We start from the raw sequence: 13,802 nt of genomic DNA, 5'->3' as shown, positions 1-13,802 counted from the left end.
TGAAATGTTTGCCCCGTCTTCTTCTGAAGTCAAATTGACTCATCCATATTGAGTCCAAAGTCTTTAACATAACTTTTTAAGTCTTGCCACAGATCCCCAGTTGTATTTAGGCTTGTACCTTGAATAATTCGAAGTACTATAAAAACCACAGGATTTTATAGTACAAACCCTGTGGTTTGTACTATAAAGTACCTTTTTTTCATTAATTTAACCAAATCTGATGGTTTTTTTCTTCAAAATCGCTGAATTTTTGTATTTTCCCATTCAAATGGTTAGAAGCGAAGTCGGTGAGGCAGCAGTGAGCTGAGCCTCACTTGGGATTGCGCAACCTCTTGCTAACTGCGCTGGCTGCTATTCTATGAGAGCATGCTCCTCCTGTCTGTACGTCGCCAATGAAATGGCTAAAAACATTTAATGTTTAAACATATTTTCCATAATTTAGCTTATGTATTTAATGTACTGTATTTTTATTGTCACCAATTGTGTGTGTAACGTGTTTCATGTGCTAAGGAGCGATCAGAAACGGCAGAGAACAGATTCGAGGTGAGGCAGGCAGTTTTCGTGCCTCATGGCAGGGGGCGCTCATGAACCCAGACATTGTGACTCCACAACTGCAGAGTAAGAGACAGTAACAGCGAGCTAGCAATACAGTAGCTGCGCTGATACAGAGAGCGAGAAAGACGTGGTTTTGAGTTGTATTTTAACGGTTTCTCCCTTTGCTGTTAAGCACAGCACCAAATTAATAATATCTACATGTCTAAGTTTGATTGAGATTACGGAATTATTCTGCTGCGGCGACGCGGCTAAGCATCACATGTTAAAGAATAGTCTTTTTACCCGCCAGCATTGTACGCATGTGTGAAATTTCCTTATTTAAACAATAACATGCAGGGGTCTAGATTTGTAAATCCGGTTATAATTTAGTCGGTGCCTCACCAGCTATGAACCTCACCGCATGTTACTGGTCTTTACCAAGTCCCTGAGTTTGGCAGATTAGGGCTTATCTGTCCCTCAATCAAGGCTAAAATTAAAAAGTGGCAGAGCCTCTGTCAGCTGTAGCTGCCTCTGAGAAAATACAATTGAAGTTTTGGTTGTACCTTGACAAAATGTGAGAAATTCAAACGGTGAGTAGTTTTGCAAAGCATTCTGTAGCTTGAGATATGTGCTTTAAAAATTTAACTAAAGACCAATAATAAATTTGTCCTCTAAACTGACTCAGTGTTGAAATATTGTGTCTTTACAGAATAAACCTATATATCCGATTAACACCTCCTTGAATTAAAGGCAGCTTTTCTCAGTTATTATTCCTTACAGCACTAAATGAAGTGTTTTACACCTTGTTAATTACCGCTTACCGTCACCATCCCTTACTGAAGGATATGTTTAGTGCCCGTTCTGTCGACTGTAATGAAATGTTCCACTGCCAAAGGCTCATTTAGAGGTTAACAAACATCAAGAGCTTTGAGACAAAACCATCCCACTGCTAAGCGAAGCAGAAACAAAAATGCTGGCAAACACATGCTGCAATTGAATCCGTTTACTTAAAAATATGCCACAAAATGTTAGTTTGGACAAAACAACTATTTTACTTTTTAGATTTTCTTTGGGCTTGATTATGACTTTTTATGAACACTTTGGTTCATTTTGACATGATAGCATCATACACCTGTAGCAATTTGTTGGCTTCACATCAATATTTCACCACATTCCAAAGGTGCTCTGGTGGATTAAGATTTAGTGACTATGGAAGCTGTTACAGAACAGTGAACCGAGATAAATTGTGCTTTGTGGCATGATGCATCTTCCTGCTAGAAGTGGGAATCAAAAGAGGGTTACACAGTGCACATAACAGGATGGACATTGTCAGCCAATGTGGTACAAACAACCATGGTAACCACTGATAACATTAAATGGTAAATTTAGAATTCTGTATTAATGGCTTAGGTAATTAAACTTTTTTAAAAAATCTTCATGCGCATCAGTTGGAATGAGTCTTGTTCAGATCACAGATTATCAGTGATGAACACATCAGAAAGTTTCAGTTGTTTTAGTTCTGCTCTACTACTCTAGTTTATGTTACTCTACAGTGTTCAGTTGTGAAGTGGACAGTGAAGTTTCTTCCCTTTCAGCATCAACTGACTACGGCTTTATATTTTCCAGCTATTTAAACATTGGGGATGTCTGTTTGGATTCAAGATTTCTCTGTTGCTGGGTTGACAGCACCCTTCATGTCTCATGGCATGATTGAACCTTTCAGCCTTCTGCTGAAAGACGAGTTTCAGTGAAATGATCTCTTACTGTCTGAAAGTGAAGAATACATCTTTATTTTTTAAAGCGTGTCTGCCTTGTGGCAGATTTCGATCCAGAACCTATACTCTTCTCTCAATATCCCACAAGCCCTAGAAGCATCATGAGATTGTGTTTCATCTTTTTCATACTTCTTGTCCCCACACTTCTTTTCCATCTGCCTCTCAGGACGTGTTGCTGTCTTTCAATCAAACATGATTGCAAGTTAAATGTTAAAACACGAATAGCATCACATCTAATGCACATAAAGAATAGAGAAATATAATTTGGATGTTATCAATCACCAACACCTATGGAACAATATTCAAATTATGATACAACGGAAACATGGCTTAAAACATATGAAGAATCAGTAGGAATTCACAGCTTCTGTCATTTTTAGCAGACCGTCTAACATTTTTGTCTCATCTGACTGGAGGTCAACTCAGATAGAAGTTTGGGTGAGAATTTAATAAACATTTTATCACTGGAGTGATGGAACTATTGTTAGTTATTTTTGTTTTATTTTAATTATTTATTCGAACTGCTCAATTTCAATGGAATAATAAATAATTCAACATAAATCAATCCTTTAAATATGAATTGTTGATTTTTCTTTATCCACAAAGGGTGATAATTATACACTAAGGATCATTTATGGCAGAGTCTTGGGTTTGATTTGTGTTTCTCCTTTTATCACCTCCTTGTATATTTACTTTCTTAGATCTTGACATATGGTTCATTATTTGGTGTTAGTTGATTTATTCCTTACTTCTGCTCTCTGGGCTTTTGTATTTTAGTCACTTTGTTTGCTGCTGATTTTTAACTTCTCTGATTCCCAGTTCAACTCTCTGTTTATCATTCACCTTTCCTCAGCCTGTTTTTTTTTTATTTTTATTTTTTATCCCTTCCACAGCTGTTTCCCATTACCTAATTCCCCTCTGCTTGCACTCTACCTCAACTGTTTCCATTTGGCTCTGATTAGCCCTTTAAGTGGCTTTGATATTTCCATTTCCCGCTCAGAATAAAAACTTATCCGTTCTCATTCTTTTTTAATTGTTCCTCTTATTATCATCATCGTCTTTCATCAGCTTTTGGGGCAGGCTTCTTTTTTGGTTGCTGCTCTGAGAACATGGTGATGTAACAGTATCTACTGACCTTGACAGGGCTGTTCCAGTTGTTTCAGGTCATGGATGGCTTTGGCCTTTGTGGTTTGTTTCAGAACATTATAACATGTTCTTTCATCTAAGGAGGGCTGTACAGATAAGAGGGTTCAAATGTCACATTTGGGTGTTCTGACAGTGCAATGATACCTGGCACACATTAAAACTGGAATTGTAATGGACAAGACAGGGTAACGTTAACCTCAGGTCAAAAGGACATTTGCAAACCTTACTTATCCCTTGTGTGTGTGAGGACTGAGGCAAACGTAGAGGACTATGGCAAATAATACACGTTTTACATGTGTGGGGTAATTTCTACATACAAGGGTTAAAAGGCAGATCTATGCCATAAGAATAAATTGAAATTTCAATCTGTTGAAGACGAATAATTATCACATTCATTTTTAAAATGAGTTTATGTTAACACCTGCTATGTACTGCTTTAGATTCCTTATAAAAAAGATTACAAAATGGTAATGTTTTTCACACCTTTGGTTTAAACACTTTAATAATTACAATAAGCCCTGAGTTCAAGTTTTGCTTGTCATGGTTTGGTGGGTGGAAGTGGTGAGGAGAAACGCTGAGACCCAGGTATGGTGAAGATGATATGTTTAATAATATAGATGCTCGGAACAGTCCAAAACAAGCAGGCAGCACGGCAGAGCGGAAAACACAGAGGCTCAGCACCGGTAGCAACTGACTCAAAACAAAAGACTGAGATGATGAGCTAAGGCCAGCACAGGACTTCACAGTTCAACTGTGCCGGCAGACTAAGACACTGACAACACGAGGATCCGACGAGGAACACAGACAACAGGTGAGACTAAATACACTGGGAGGGTAATTACAGGAACGAGACACAGCTGGGATCAATCAACGGGGAGGACAGGACAGAGACTCACAGGGAAACAGGACTAAACACAGAAAATCTCAAAATAAACACACAGAAACACAGATCATGACATTGTTCTTTCCATTCTCAACCTTTTGCCACATCTGACCAGCAGTCAGCTCAAATATAGAGCCAATACTTCAACTGTGACGCTGAGTGACAGACAGCTTGCATGTTATGTGATCAGAGCTGAAAACACTTTTTATGTTTTTCTGGTTCAACTTGGTTTTCCTTCTTTGTGGTTGTGGCTGTTGTCCTTTACATTACTTTAACTTAATTTCAGCACACTTTAGGCTGTAACAGTGATTTTTGACAAATCAAATTGTCTGGTAAGATGCTGAGGTGGAAGAATATACGTTTCTGGCTTCACAGCAGTAGAGCAATTCCTCATCTTCTACATCTTTTGTCTACTGTGTAGAAGAAAAAGTTGATCCGCGCAGCTTAGCATTTGCTTTTGAGCATGAGCGATGAATTATGCTGGTGGAGCCCAAGTCATTTTACGGATTTATGATTAGACAGGATAGCAAAAGTTGCTATAACTTCACACATGGTGGGAAGAAAAACTGAAAAATGATTTCATCGTGTCTGCATTAGTAAAGACAGATACATCTGTAAAAGGTAAAGAGAAGCAAACCATGTGTAAAAGAGCAAATGGATTTCAAAATACTTGAAATCCTGAACTTAGCATGATATTAGTGCCAAAAGTTCAAAATTCTTAGTACAACCTCTTGCTTTGATTTCTTATCTGTTTTCCTGTAAGTTCATGTTTCCATCCATCCATCTCTGGTCACAGAGGTAAGGTCCACCACTGAAGCCAAAATAATTTGCTCTCCCTGTCACAACTTTCTTTTGGTGAACCTCAAGGCATCCCCTGGCCAGAAGGAAGGTTTAGCACTTCCAGAGTTCAGCCCCTGCTACTCCTCCCAGTGGGAGATGCCTCAAAACCTCAAAACGAAGCTATCCAGTAGATATCCAAATCAAATACCTTTTTCAGCTGGGTCTTGGAACAGTCCAGCATCAATTGACCGATAAATCAAGACCTTTGCCCTGCAGCAAAGCTGTTTCTTTGCATAGATCAAAGGTGCAATCTCTCTACTGCAGAGGGAGCCTGGCTTCATCTATCCATCTCCTTCTGACTTCTCACACTTATAGGGAATGTGTAGATTTTGAGCAGGCTGGTTAGTGTAGAATGAATCAGGACTAACAATGGGGTTCTGGTATGCAACCTAGTTAGATTTACTAAATAAATCAAGACTGTGGGACAAAGGGTAGTAAGATAGTGAGTTCAGATTATGTGACATGTCTAACAACCATATGGGTCTCACTTTTCACCCAGAATCGTCTTTTGTAAAATCTATTTTGACAGTTAATATAGGGCTATTTTGTAATTCCATTTGGATCAGCTACTTTGAATGTAAATGGGGCTCTTAGGTAAGCCCTGAGCAGACAACAGTTTTGAATAGTGAAGTTCACTCTCTCAAGAATGGGTGTCTTGTCAAGTTTAGATCTTCCCCCTTTCTTAATACCCCTAAATCAAATAAGTTAGTCATTACCAGGCTAAAGATGGTAAAGGAGGTAAGTTGGCCATTAATTCAGCTGTGTCAAATCTGGAATCTAAAACATGCAGGACACCAGTTTTGAGAGAACAAACATCCTTGGTTTTTACTTTGGATGATGTTCTTAATCAGTGCACAGTCCTCTGGAAACCTTAAAATCTTTTCTGACAGCAAAGTGCCTGGAGTAGAAAACATGTGAGGTAGTGATGTATACAGTGTCACCCACAGTTCAGCATTCATGTGTTCAGCTATTTGCGTTTTTTTCTTTGGAACGTAACTCTAATGCATTTATGGGAAATTAGCCGATTTGTTTTATAGAACACATCTAAGATATTCAAAAGAAATTGAGCTTGGGAAGCTGAAGTACCTATATGGAATTCTACTTGACATATGCTATTGTCAGTGTCTGTAGTGATGCTAAGAAGGATTTTGCTGTGTTTATTAATGCATCTTAAGGTTTATTTGGCATTGGAACCATAAAGTAGGGAGTTACAAGTGTTTTGAAAGGAAATTTCAAGTTTTGCTGGGACCTTTTCGGCATATCTGCCCCCTTCTCACTCTGTCTGCTTCTCCTGCCTGCTCATGTCAACAGAGGTTTACAAAAAAAACTGAATTTTCATGCAGATATGCTGGAAATGATTAATGTGTTGTTGTTTACTTACCATCTAGAAACCATTTGCTATGCTGTTGTTGTTTTTTTTACAGGAGGCTCTACCTCTGCTTTTCAAAGATGTACAATCTTTGATTGTTCATCTGTTTGCAGACATTTTCATGTGAGTGTAAAACGTTGAGTTTGGGAGTGCAGCCAGCAGCAGCTTCTTTGGTTTTCAAGTGACAAACAGTCCTAAAACAGTTCATTCTGAAAGCTCAAAATCAGCAGAACCGAGAAGATGTAATAAACATGTTCTGTATAGATCATAGACCGACCCTAACACCTGTTCAATGAAGCGTAATAGGTCACCTTCAGTGTCACATAGCATCCAGACAACACCTACAGGGTGACAGCTTGGGTTCCTTTTTTTAACAGTCAAGACTTGAAAGTGTATTCCTGCTGTTGGGAGATCATAATTTACAACGTCTCCCCTTTGCTTCAACTGTTGCCTTTTTTTAATTTATCTTATTAAACTATGTTTTTATCAAAGGATGAGAGGCCAGAATATTTACTTACAAAACCACATGTAGCATTTTACCACACATGAATATTCACAAGGTAATGTTCCAGCTCGTTAACTAACTCATAAAAAAAGCGTTTATAGATGCAACAGCAGGTGAAAGTCTTGCCGGGTGAAACCCTCACACCTGGCAGTCTGCCAGCGGGACCACCTGCAACTCTGCTGGCACATTAGATCAAGTCAAGGCAGAAAACTTTGCTCAGGATTTAATGATGCAGGGAAAAGAATTATTCATTTATCTCCCCTGGTCGAGGCACAGCAGGGACTCAAAGTGGAGAAGTTAAGAGAAGATGCCTGGTAGTCTGGCTGCCATTGTGCTGAATCAAGTCAAGTCACAAATTCTCTGGAAGATTAATATTGCAAAAAAAAGAAAAAAAAAAGTTGAATGTTTACAACATATTATATATATAATATATATATATATAAACGCAATAATATGTTGTAAACATTCAACTTGTTTTTTGTATATATATATATATATATATATATATATATATATATATATATATATATATATATATCAGTGACGTGTGGTAGGGGAGGCGTCATCATGAAAATATAATATATAATAATAAAATAATTTATAAAGATATTTTCACCCTGTGGTTTGTACTATAAAATACCTATTTTTAATTTAATTTAACCAAATCTGATGGTTTTTTTCTTCAAAATCGCTGAATTTTTGTATTTTCCCATTCAAATGGTTAGAAGTGAAGCCGGTGAGGCAGCAGCAAGCTGAGCCTCACCTGGGATTGCGCAACCTCTTGCTTACTGCACTGGCTGCTATTCTATGAGAGCATGCTCCTCCTGTCTGTACGTCACCAATAAAAGGGCTAAAAAAACATTTAATGTATGAACTGATTTTCCATAATTTAGCTTATGTATTTAATGTACTGTGTTTTTATTGTCACCAATTGTGTGTGTAACGTGTTTCATGTGCTAAGGAGCGATCAGAAACGGTAGAGAACAGATTCGAGGTGAGGCAGGCAGTTCTCGTGCCTCATGGCAGGGGGCGCTCATGAACCCAGATATTGTGACTCCACAACTGCAGAGTAAGAGACAGTAACAGCGAGCTAGCAATACAGTAGCTGCGCTGATACAGAGAGCGAGAAAGACATGGGTTTGAGTTGTACTTTAACGGTTTCTCCCTTTCCTGTTAAGCACAGCACGAGATTAATAATATCTACATGTCTAAATTTGATTGAGATTACGGAATGATTCTGCGGCGGTGGTGCGGCTAAGCATCACATGTTGAAGAATAGTCTTTTTGCCCGCCAGCATTGTACGCATGCTCAAAATTTTCTTATGTAAACAATAACCTGCAGGTGTCTAGATTTGTAAATCCGATTATAATTTAGTCGGTGCCTCACCAGCTATGAACCTCACCGCACGTCACTAATATATATTTAAATTAAAAAAATTTTCTGAACACCAGTGACAGTGGGTCTCCATAATGAATCCCAATGAAACTTAATTTAGGTTTAGTTACCATTAGATAAGCTTCGCAAACCATTGAGGCTGGTTTTGCTCTTTTTTTCCTGAAGATTTAACTGAATTAACGGCTGTAGATTTACGTTTCTCTATTTGCAGGACATCATCATCATGTAGATTCTCCTGTTTGTCAATATCTTCAAGATGGCTCAATCTTTTAGTTGTTGGAGTGTAAAAAAGAATAATTAATTTCACAGTAAAGAAAACCTTGTGACTAACACAATATGAATTAAAATCCTTGCTTTAAATTTTGAACTGACTAACTTTATAATAAATTTAATCATTAGAATTATTGGCTCTTGGGCTATCGTACTATAGATGAATGATACCACAGTCTCTGTAGGACTAAAAATATCATGCATAGTAGGTTTTCCTCATATGTCCTTATTAATTGTGCCAGATATATAAAGCTGCTGCTTTGTCTCCTTTTTGGACATAAGCATTCTTATGTTTGCCCACAGCCTGGAAAACAGAACTGCTTCTCCTGTTATTTCATTTGCCTCATGTGTAAATACTTCTGTCGCATTTGTCAATCTCACAGAATGCTCATTCAGGAGTGAGAAAGGATGTGTCATGTAATCAGAGCCAGAAACAAAGAACATATTTATTCAGCAGGACAGCTCTGGCACGCTGCACCATCAGCTCCTGTGTGAAGGAAACCTGCCATCTGCAGATTGATTGTCCAATTACTTTCCCACTTTCTGCTTCCCGATGGGATCAGTTGAGCAAATGGCTGCCATACTTCATTTCAAATAAGAGTGTGGGATGGATGTATGCAAAGGAACTTTTGATGTATTTCCAGTCTGGATGTAAAGGCAGTTTTGTGGGAACACAGAATGGCTCCCAACAGGAACCAGTCCTGTCTTTAGTCTCAAACCACTGCAGCTCTCCGTGCAGGAGGTCTGCTGCTAAGTGTGCGGAAATATATCAGGAGCAGATTTTTATGGTATTGTGGAGGAAAATAACTGACTTCTCCCACTGCAGGTGTACAGTCAGGGCAATGGATGCAGGAGTGAGGAAATAATCCCCCCCTTTTCAGGTTGAAATTCAATCAGTCAGTTGGAATGACCACATCAAGAGGAGAAAAGCTTTTTCTGAACAAGGCTTTTCTTCTTACGCCACAATTCAAGATAAGAATGACACTAATGGAGTCTGAGCTCTGACAGATTTTTGCCATTTCTGAAAGAAATATATCCTTCAAGTTGCTGCATTTATTCATCAGTTTGAAATAAAAAAATGGCCTATACTGTCCTGTTTCTGTCAAAAGAAAACCTTTTTCACAAGTCATTTCTGCTTGTCTTGAGAATATTTAGTCCTTTTGTAGTGTGGTTTTAAATGTAATTTAATTTATAATGTACAACCAAAGAGACAAGGTCTAGATTGGGTACGAAAGTGTTTTGATGGAGAAACAGAAGCACAAATCAAAACTCCCACAGTGACATAAAGAAACATCTGAACATTTAGAACTAAAAGATAAAAACCAAACACGCATAGTGCAGATTACCATCTAATGTCTGAACAAACTTGCCCCCAATCCCAAGGTCATCTGAATATTTTTTCAGTATATATTTGAAATATTGATGCTAATGATTTTTTTTCTTTGAAAGACTTGATGTGGAGGCATGAAAAAGAAGTCTGATTTTTCCAGACACAGACTTCTGATTATCTAATAATATTTGAAGAATCATCATCATAGTGGCTTTTAAATTTGGGATAATACTGTCTGTTTTAGCTATTGTAAATCGTCTTGAATGCCTTTCTTACTGGAGAGTCCTATTACTTTGAAGTTTTACTTATTTCTTTGGAATGTAACACAAGGGTAATTTTCTAAGATCAGCGCAGTTTGGACTGTATGCTGGGTAAAAAGCAGGAAGCTAGCAGCTCTTATAGTTTTGAAGAAAATTGCTTTTAGTTAATGGGAAACCTCTAAAACCCAGAAAGTACGCTTTCGGGCATCTTTTCTGTCATATTTCTTCTGTAGTGAACATTTCCAGATATCACCGTCATTCAGTCTGAAACAGCTGACTGTAAACTATTCTGTCCGACATCTATCCTGTTTAACAAGCTGCTGTGTGTTTTTCTTAGTCGGTGGCACATTTATTCATTTAGTTTTGACATAATTCAACATTTCCTGGAACATTAGGACACAGGGTGAAATATTGACCTGCCAGACAGGAGTTGAACCCCTTTCACAACTGCTTGTTCTGGTTTTCTGTTGCTTTTAGTACCGTATTTTCCGCACTATAAGATGCACCTAAAAACCTTCAATTTCCTCAAAAGCCGACAGTGCGCCTTATAATCCGGTGCGCCTTATATATGGACCAATACTGAGCCACAAAAGGTCTAGCAACTACGGTAAACAGCCGCAGATTTCATTTTGCCCGTAGAAAAAGAAGTACACGGTGCATGCTGGGAAAGTTGTCAGAACGCTGGTTTGTTAATAAAGTTTGACTGACCTACCTGATAATCAGGTGTCTGCAGATCATTTAGCATCACGTCCTCCACGAACATGCTGTGCGCGAACGGAGAAGGGTGACCATCGTCCGGCCACGCCTCGGCCCAGTCACCGAAGGCTCTCCTCGCCGACCGAGGAGGTGGGAGGGTGCGGGGACGAGAGACAGAGACTGCGGCGGCAGCGTGCCGGTTGGTCTGTGTTACCCAGAAAGCAGTTGGGCACAATATCGCAACACCAACACCGTGAGTGAAACATTGACTGAGGCAGACTACTATATAAAGCACTCGGGGATCATTTCTTTATTATTATACATCCGCATTTGTACGGGACGGGTGGCAACCCTAACTGTAGCGTCTATTCTATGCGCCTTATATATAAAAAAGTTTTAAAATAGGCCGTTCATTAAAGGTGTACCTTATAATCCGGTGCGCCTTATAGTGCGGAAAATACTGTAAGTTAGAGATAACTACACTGAACATACAGACTTTTATGACAAATGAAAGGTAAAAGGAATAACAATAATCATCTCTTCATAATGGGTTCTGGTTCTTGTTGGTAGGTATCTGGCCATTTCCCAACATCTAAGTTGATGTTGGGAAATGGGAAAATATTTGTGTGAGTTGACAAAGGCCATAAAACTCCTGCTCTTTTAGGTTGACATTTATACCAACACATTAGTCTGTTTTCAAACCACAAACAGTTGTTAAATACACAAAATGCCACTAGAAATTAATTTTTCACCATCATTTTAGCGCCTCCTCTCACGTGGTGCCCCTGTGTATCGCATACAGTGCATACCCATTTTTTTTGCCACTGGTTCTGCATCTGCAATGACCAGTATCAATCAGACTTTCCAACAATAGAAAAAGTGAAAACTGATGATTAGGATAGGCAGCAAAATGGTCTCTGATGCAGGTGGAGGACAAAGGCTGGCATATGATCACCAGAACTTGACCATGGTGCAAGTTGGTTGGGTCTGATGAATAATATTTTGCTCTACATCACAAGGCTGTGTGTGTGTGTGTTGTTTAACTAGAGAAACCTAAGATCCTGCTACTTTGGTAGATGTTACGTTGATGCCTAACGAGGAGGCATTGAGAAATTAACAGTATTTCCTATTTCTCTGGATTCTCTCAGAAAGATAATGTAGGATGTTACAACACAGGAATTGTTCAGGAACAGAGCGGGCTGCACAGTGGCGCAGTTGGTAGAGCTGTTGCCTTGCAGCAAGAAGGTTCTGGGTTCGATTCCCGGCCCCGGTCCCTGTGCATGCGTGGGTTTTCTCCGGCTACTCTGGTTTCCTCCCACAGTCCAAAAACATGACTGTCAGGTCAATTGGCCTTTCCAAATTGTCCCTAGGTGTGAGTGTGTGTGTGCATGGTTGTTTGTGTGTCTCTGTGTTGCCCTGCGGCAGACAGTCCAGAGTGAACCCTGCCTCTCGCCCAGAAAGTTAGCTGGAGATCGGCACCAGCAACCCTCCCGACCCCACCAAGGGACAAAGGTGTAAAGAAAATGGATGGATGGTTAAAGGAGCACAGCAATGAGTTCGAAGTGTTGACTTAGTCTCCAGATTCCTCAGATTTGTAGGATGACCACTCAGGTCAGGATAGTTTTGGCAACACAAGAGTTACCAGCACATGTTTAAGCTTGTGGCACATACATGTTCTGGTAAAAAATTAAATATAAGATATCTATCTATCTATCTATCTACATAAAATGTTCTTATTTGATGACTTTTTGGCCATTTTAGAACAGACGTCATGCCTTCATTGAATAAACAGTGTGTTTAAGTTTCAGGACGTATTTTCTAAATAATTTAGCTCCACTGGCTGCCTGAGAGGGCTGCTGTCAGCACTGCAGAGCTACTTTGAAGCTTCTTATCAACACATGCAGCCTCACCATCAGAATGATGGAGTGGTGGGGAGAGGAAGCCTCGGCGATGGGGGAGATAGGGAATGATTTGTGAGACAGGCGAAGGGAAAGGAAGAGAGGGAGCGAGGCAGCAGTGCAGAAACACTGAACAAAGTTCGACATGTTTATTCATTCTGGTCGGTGTGTGCGTTTCTGCTCCTGACTGAGAACGAAGGGAGATAATGAGGTAATGGTGCTCAGCGAAGTGTGACGGAGAGACGGCGGATATGAAGCGGGAGACAAACGAGGGAGGACAAAAGCAGCTAATTGAGAGTTGCCATTTAGAGATGTAGAGCCATCAGTGGTAAGATGTGTGTGTGTGTGTGTGGGGGGGCAGGAGGGGGAGTGCATGTGTGTGTGTGTGTATTCAGACATCTTCCTGGAGAGCATAAAACAGTATGAGTCAAACTTACTGTCAGAAAACAACATGAACGGCATCTACTGTAGCTTCAGTGAAATATTTACAGTCCAGTGTAGTGTAAAGCTTCATTTAAAAACCATTTAGCACATTCAGCGTTTTTGGAGACAATGCAGCTCTTTCAATGTTCATGACACTGTGATTCTAGAATGTAATTTTTACGTTGTTAAAGCAAATAAAATGACACACACAAAGCAAGAATGTTCTTCAAGGCAGACATACTGGAAAACACTTTCACATTGTTTTGTTTTCTTTCTTTTGATGCTTGGTTTTATATTCTGTGAACTCATCAATACTATCTGAATGTGAGACACTTACCACTGGATGACAGATACACTCACAAACAAACCCATTTGAGCTCCAGGAAGAATATTCTGTTTTGATAACAATTTGGTACTCATGCATTGAAAACATGCACTCAAAAGTGGAAAATCTAAGGGTGTTTGATACTGAATAGT

The 13,802-nt window shown here is 39.3% G+C and overlaps 1 protein-coding gene across 2 annotated transcripts in view; it reads left to right on the top strand.

Annotated features, from left to right (window-relative positions):
- The window catches only part of LOC103476252 (polypeptide N-acetylgalactosaminyltransferase 10-like), a 63,822-nt gene that overhangs the window by 26,987 nt on the left and 23,033 nt on the right, over nucleotides 1-13,802 (top strand). The window lies entirely within an intron of this gene.

This window comes from Poecilia reticulata, chromosome 14 (assembly GCF_904066995.2).
Source record: "Poecilia reticulata chromosome 14, P_reticulata-male-v2, whole genome shotgun sequence".
NCBI lineage: Eukaryota > Metazoa > Chordata > Actinopteri > Cyprinodontiformes > Poeciliidae > Poecilia > Poecilia reticulata.
This window is presented reverse-complemented; position numbering and strand designations above follow the sequence as displayed.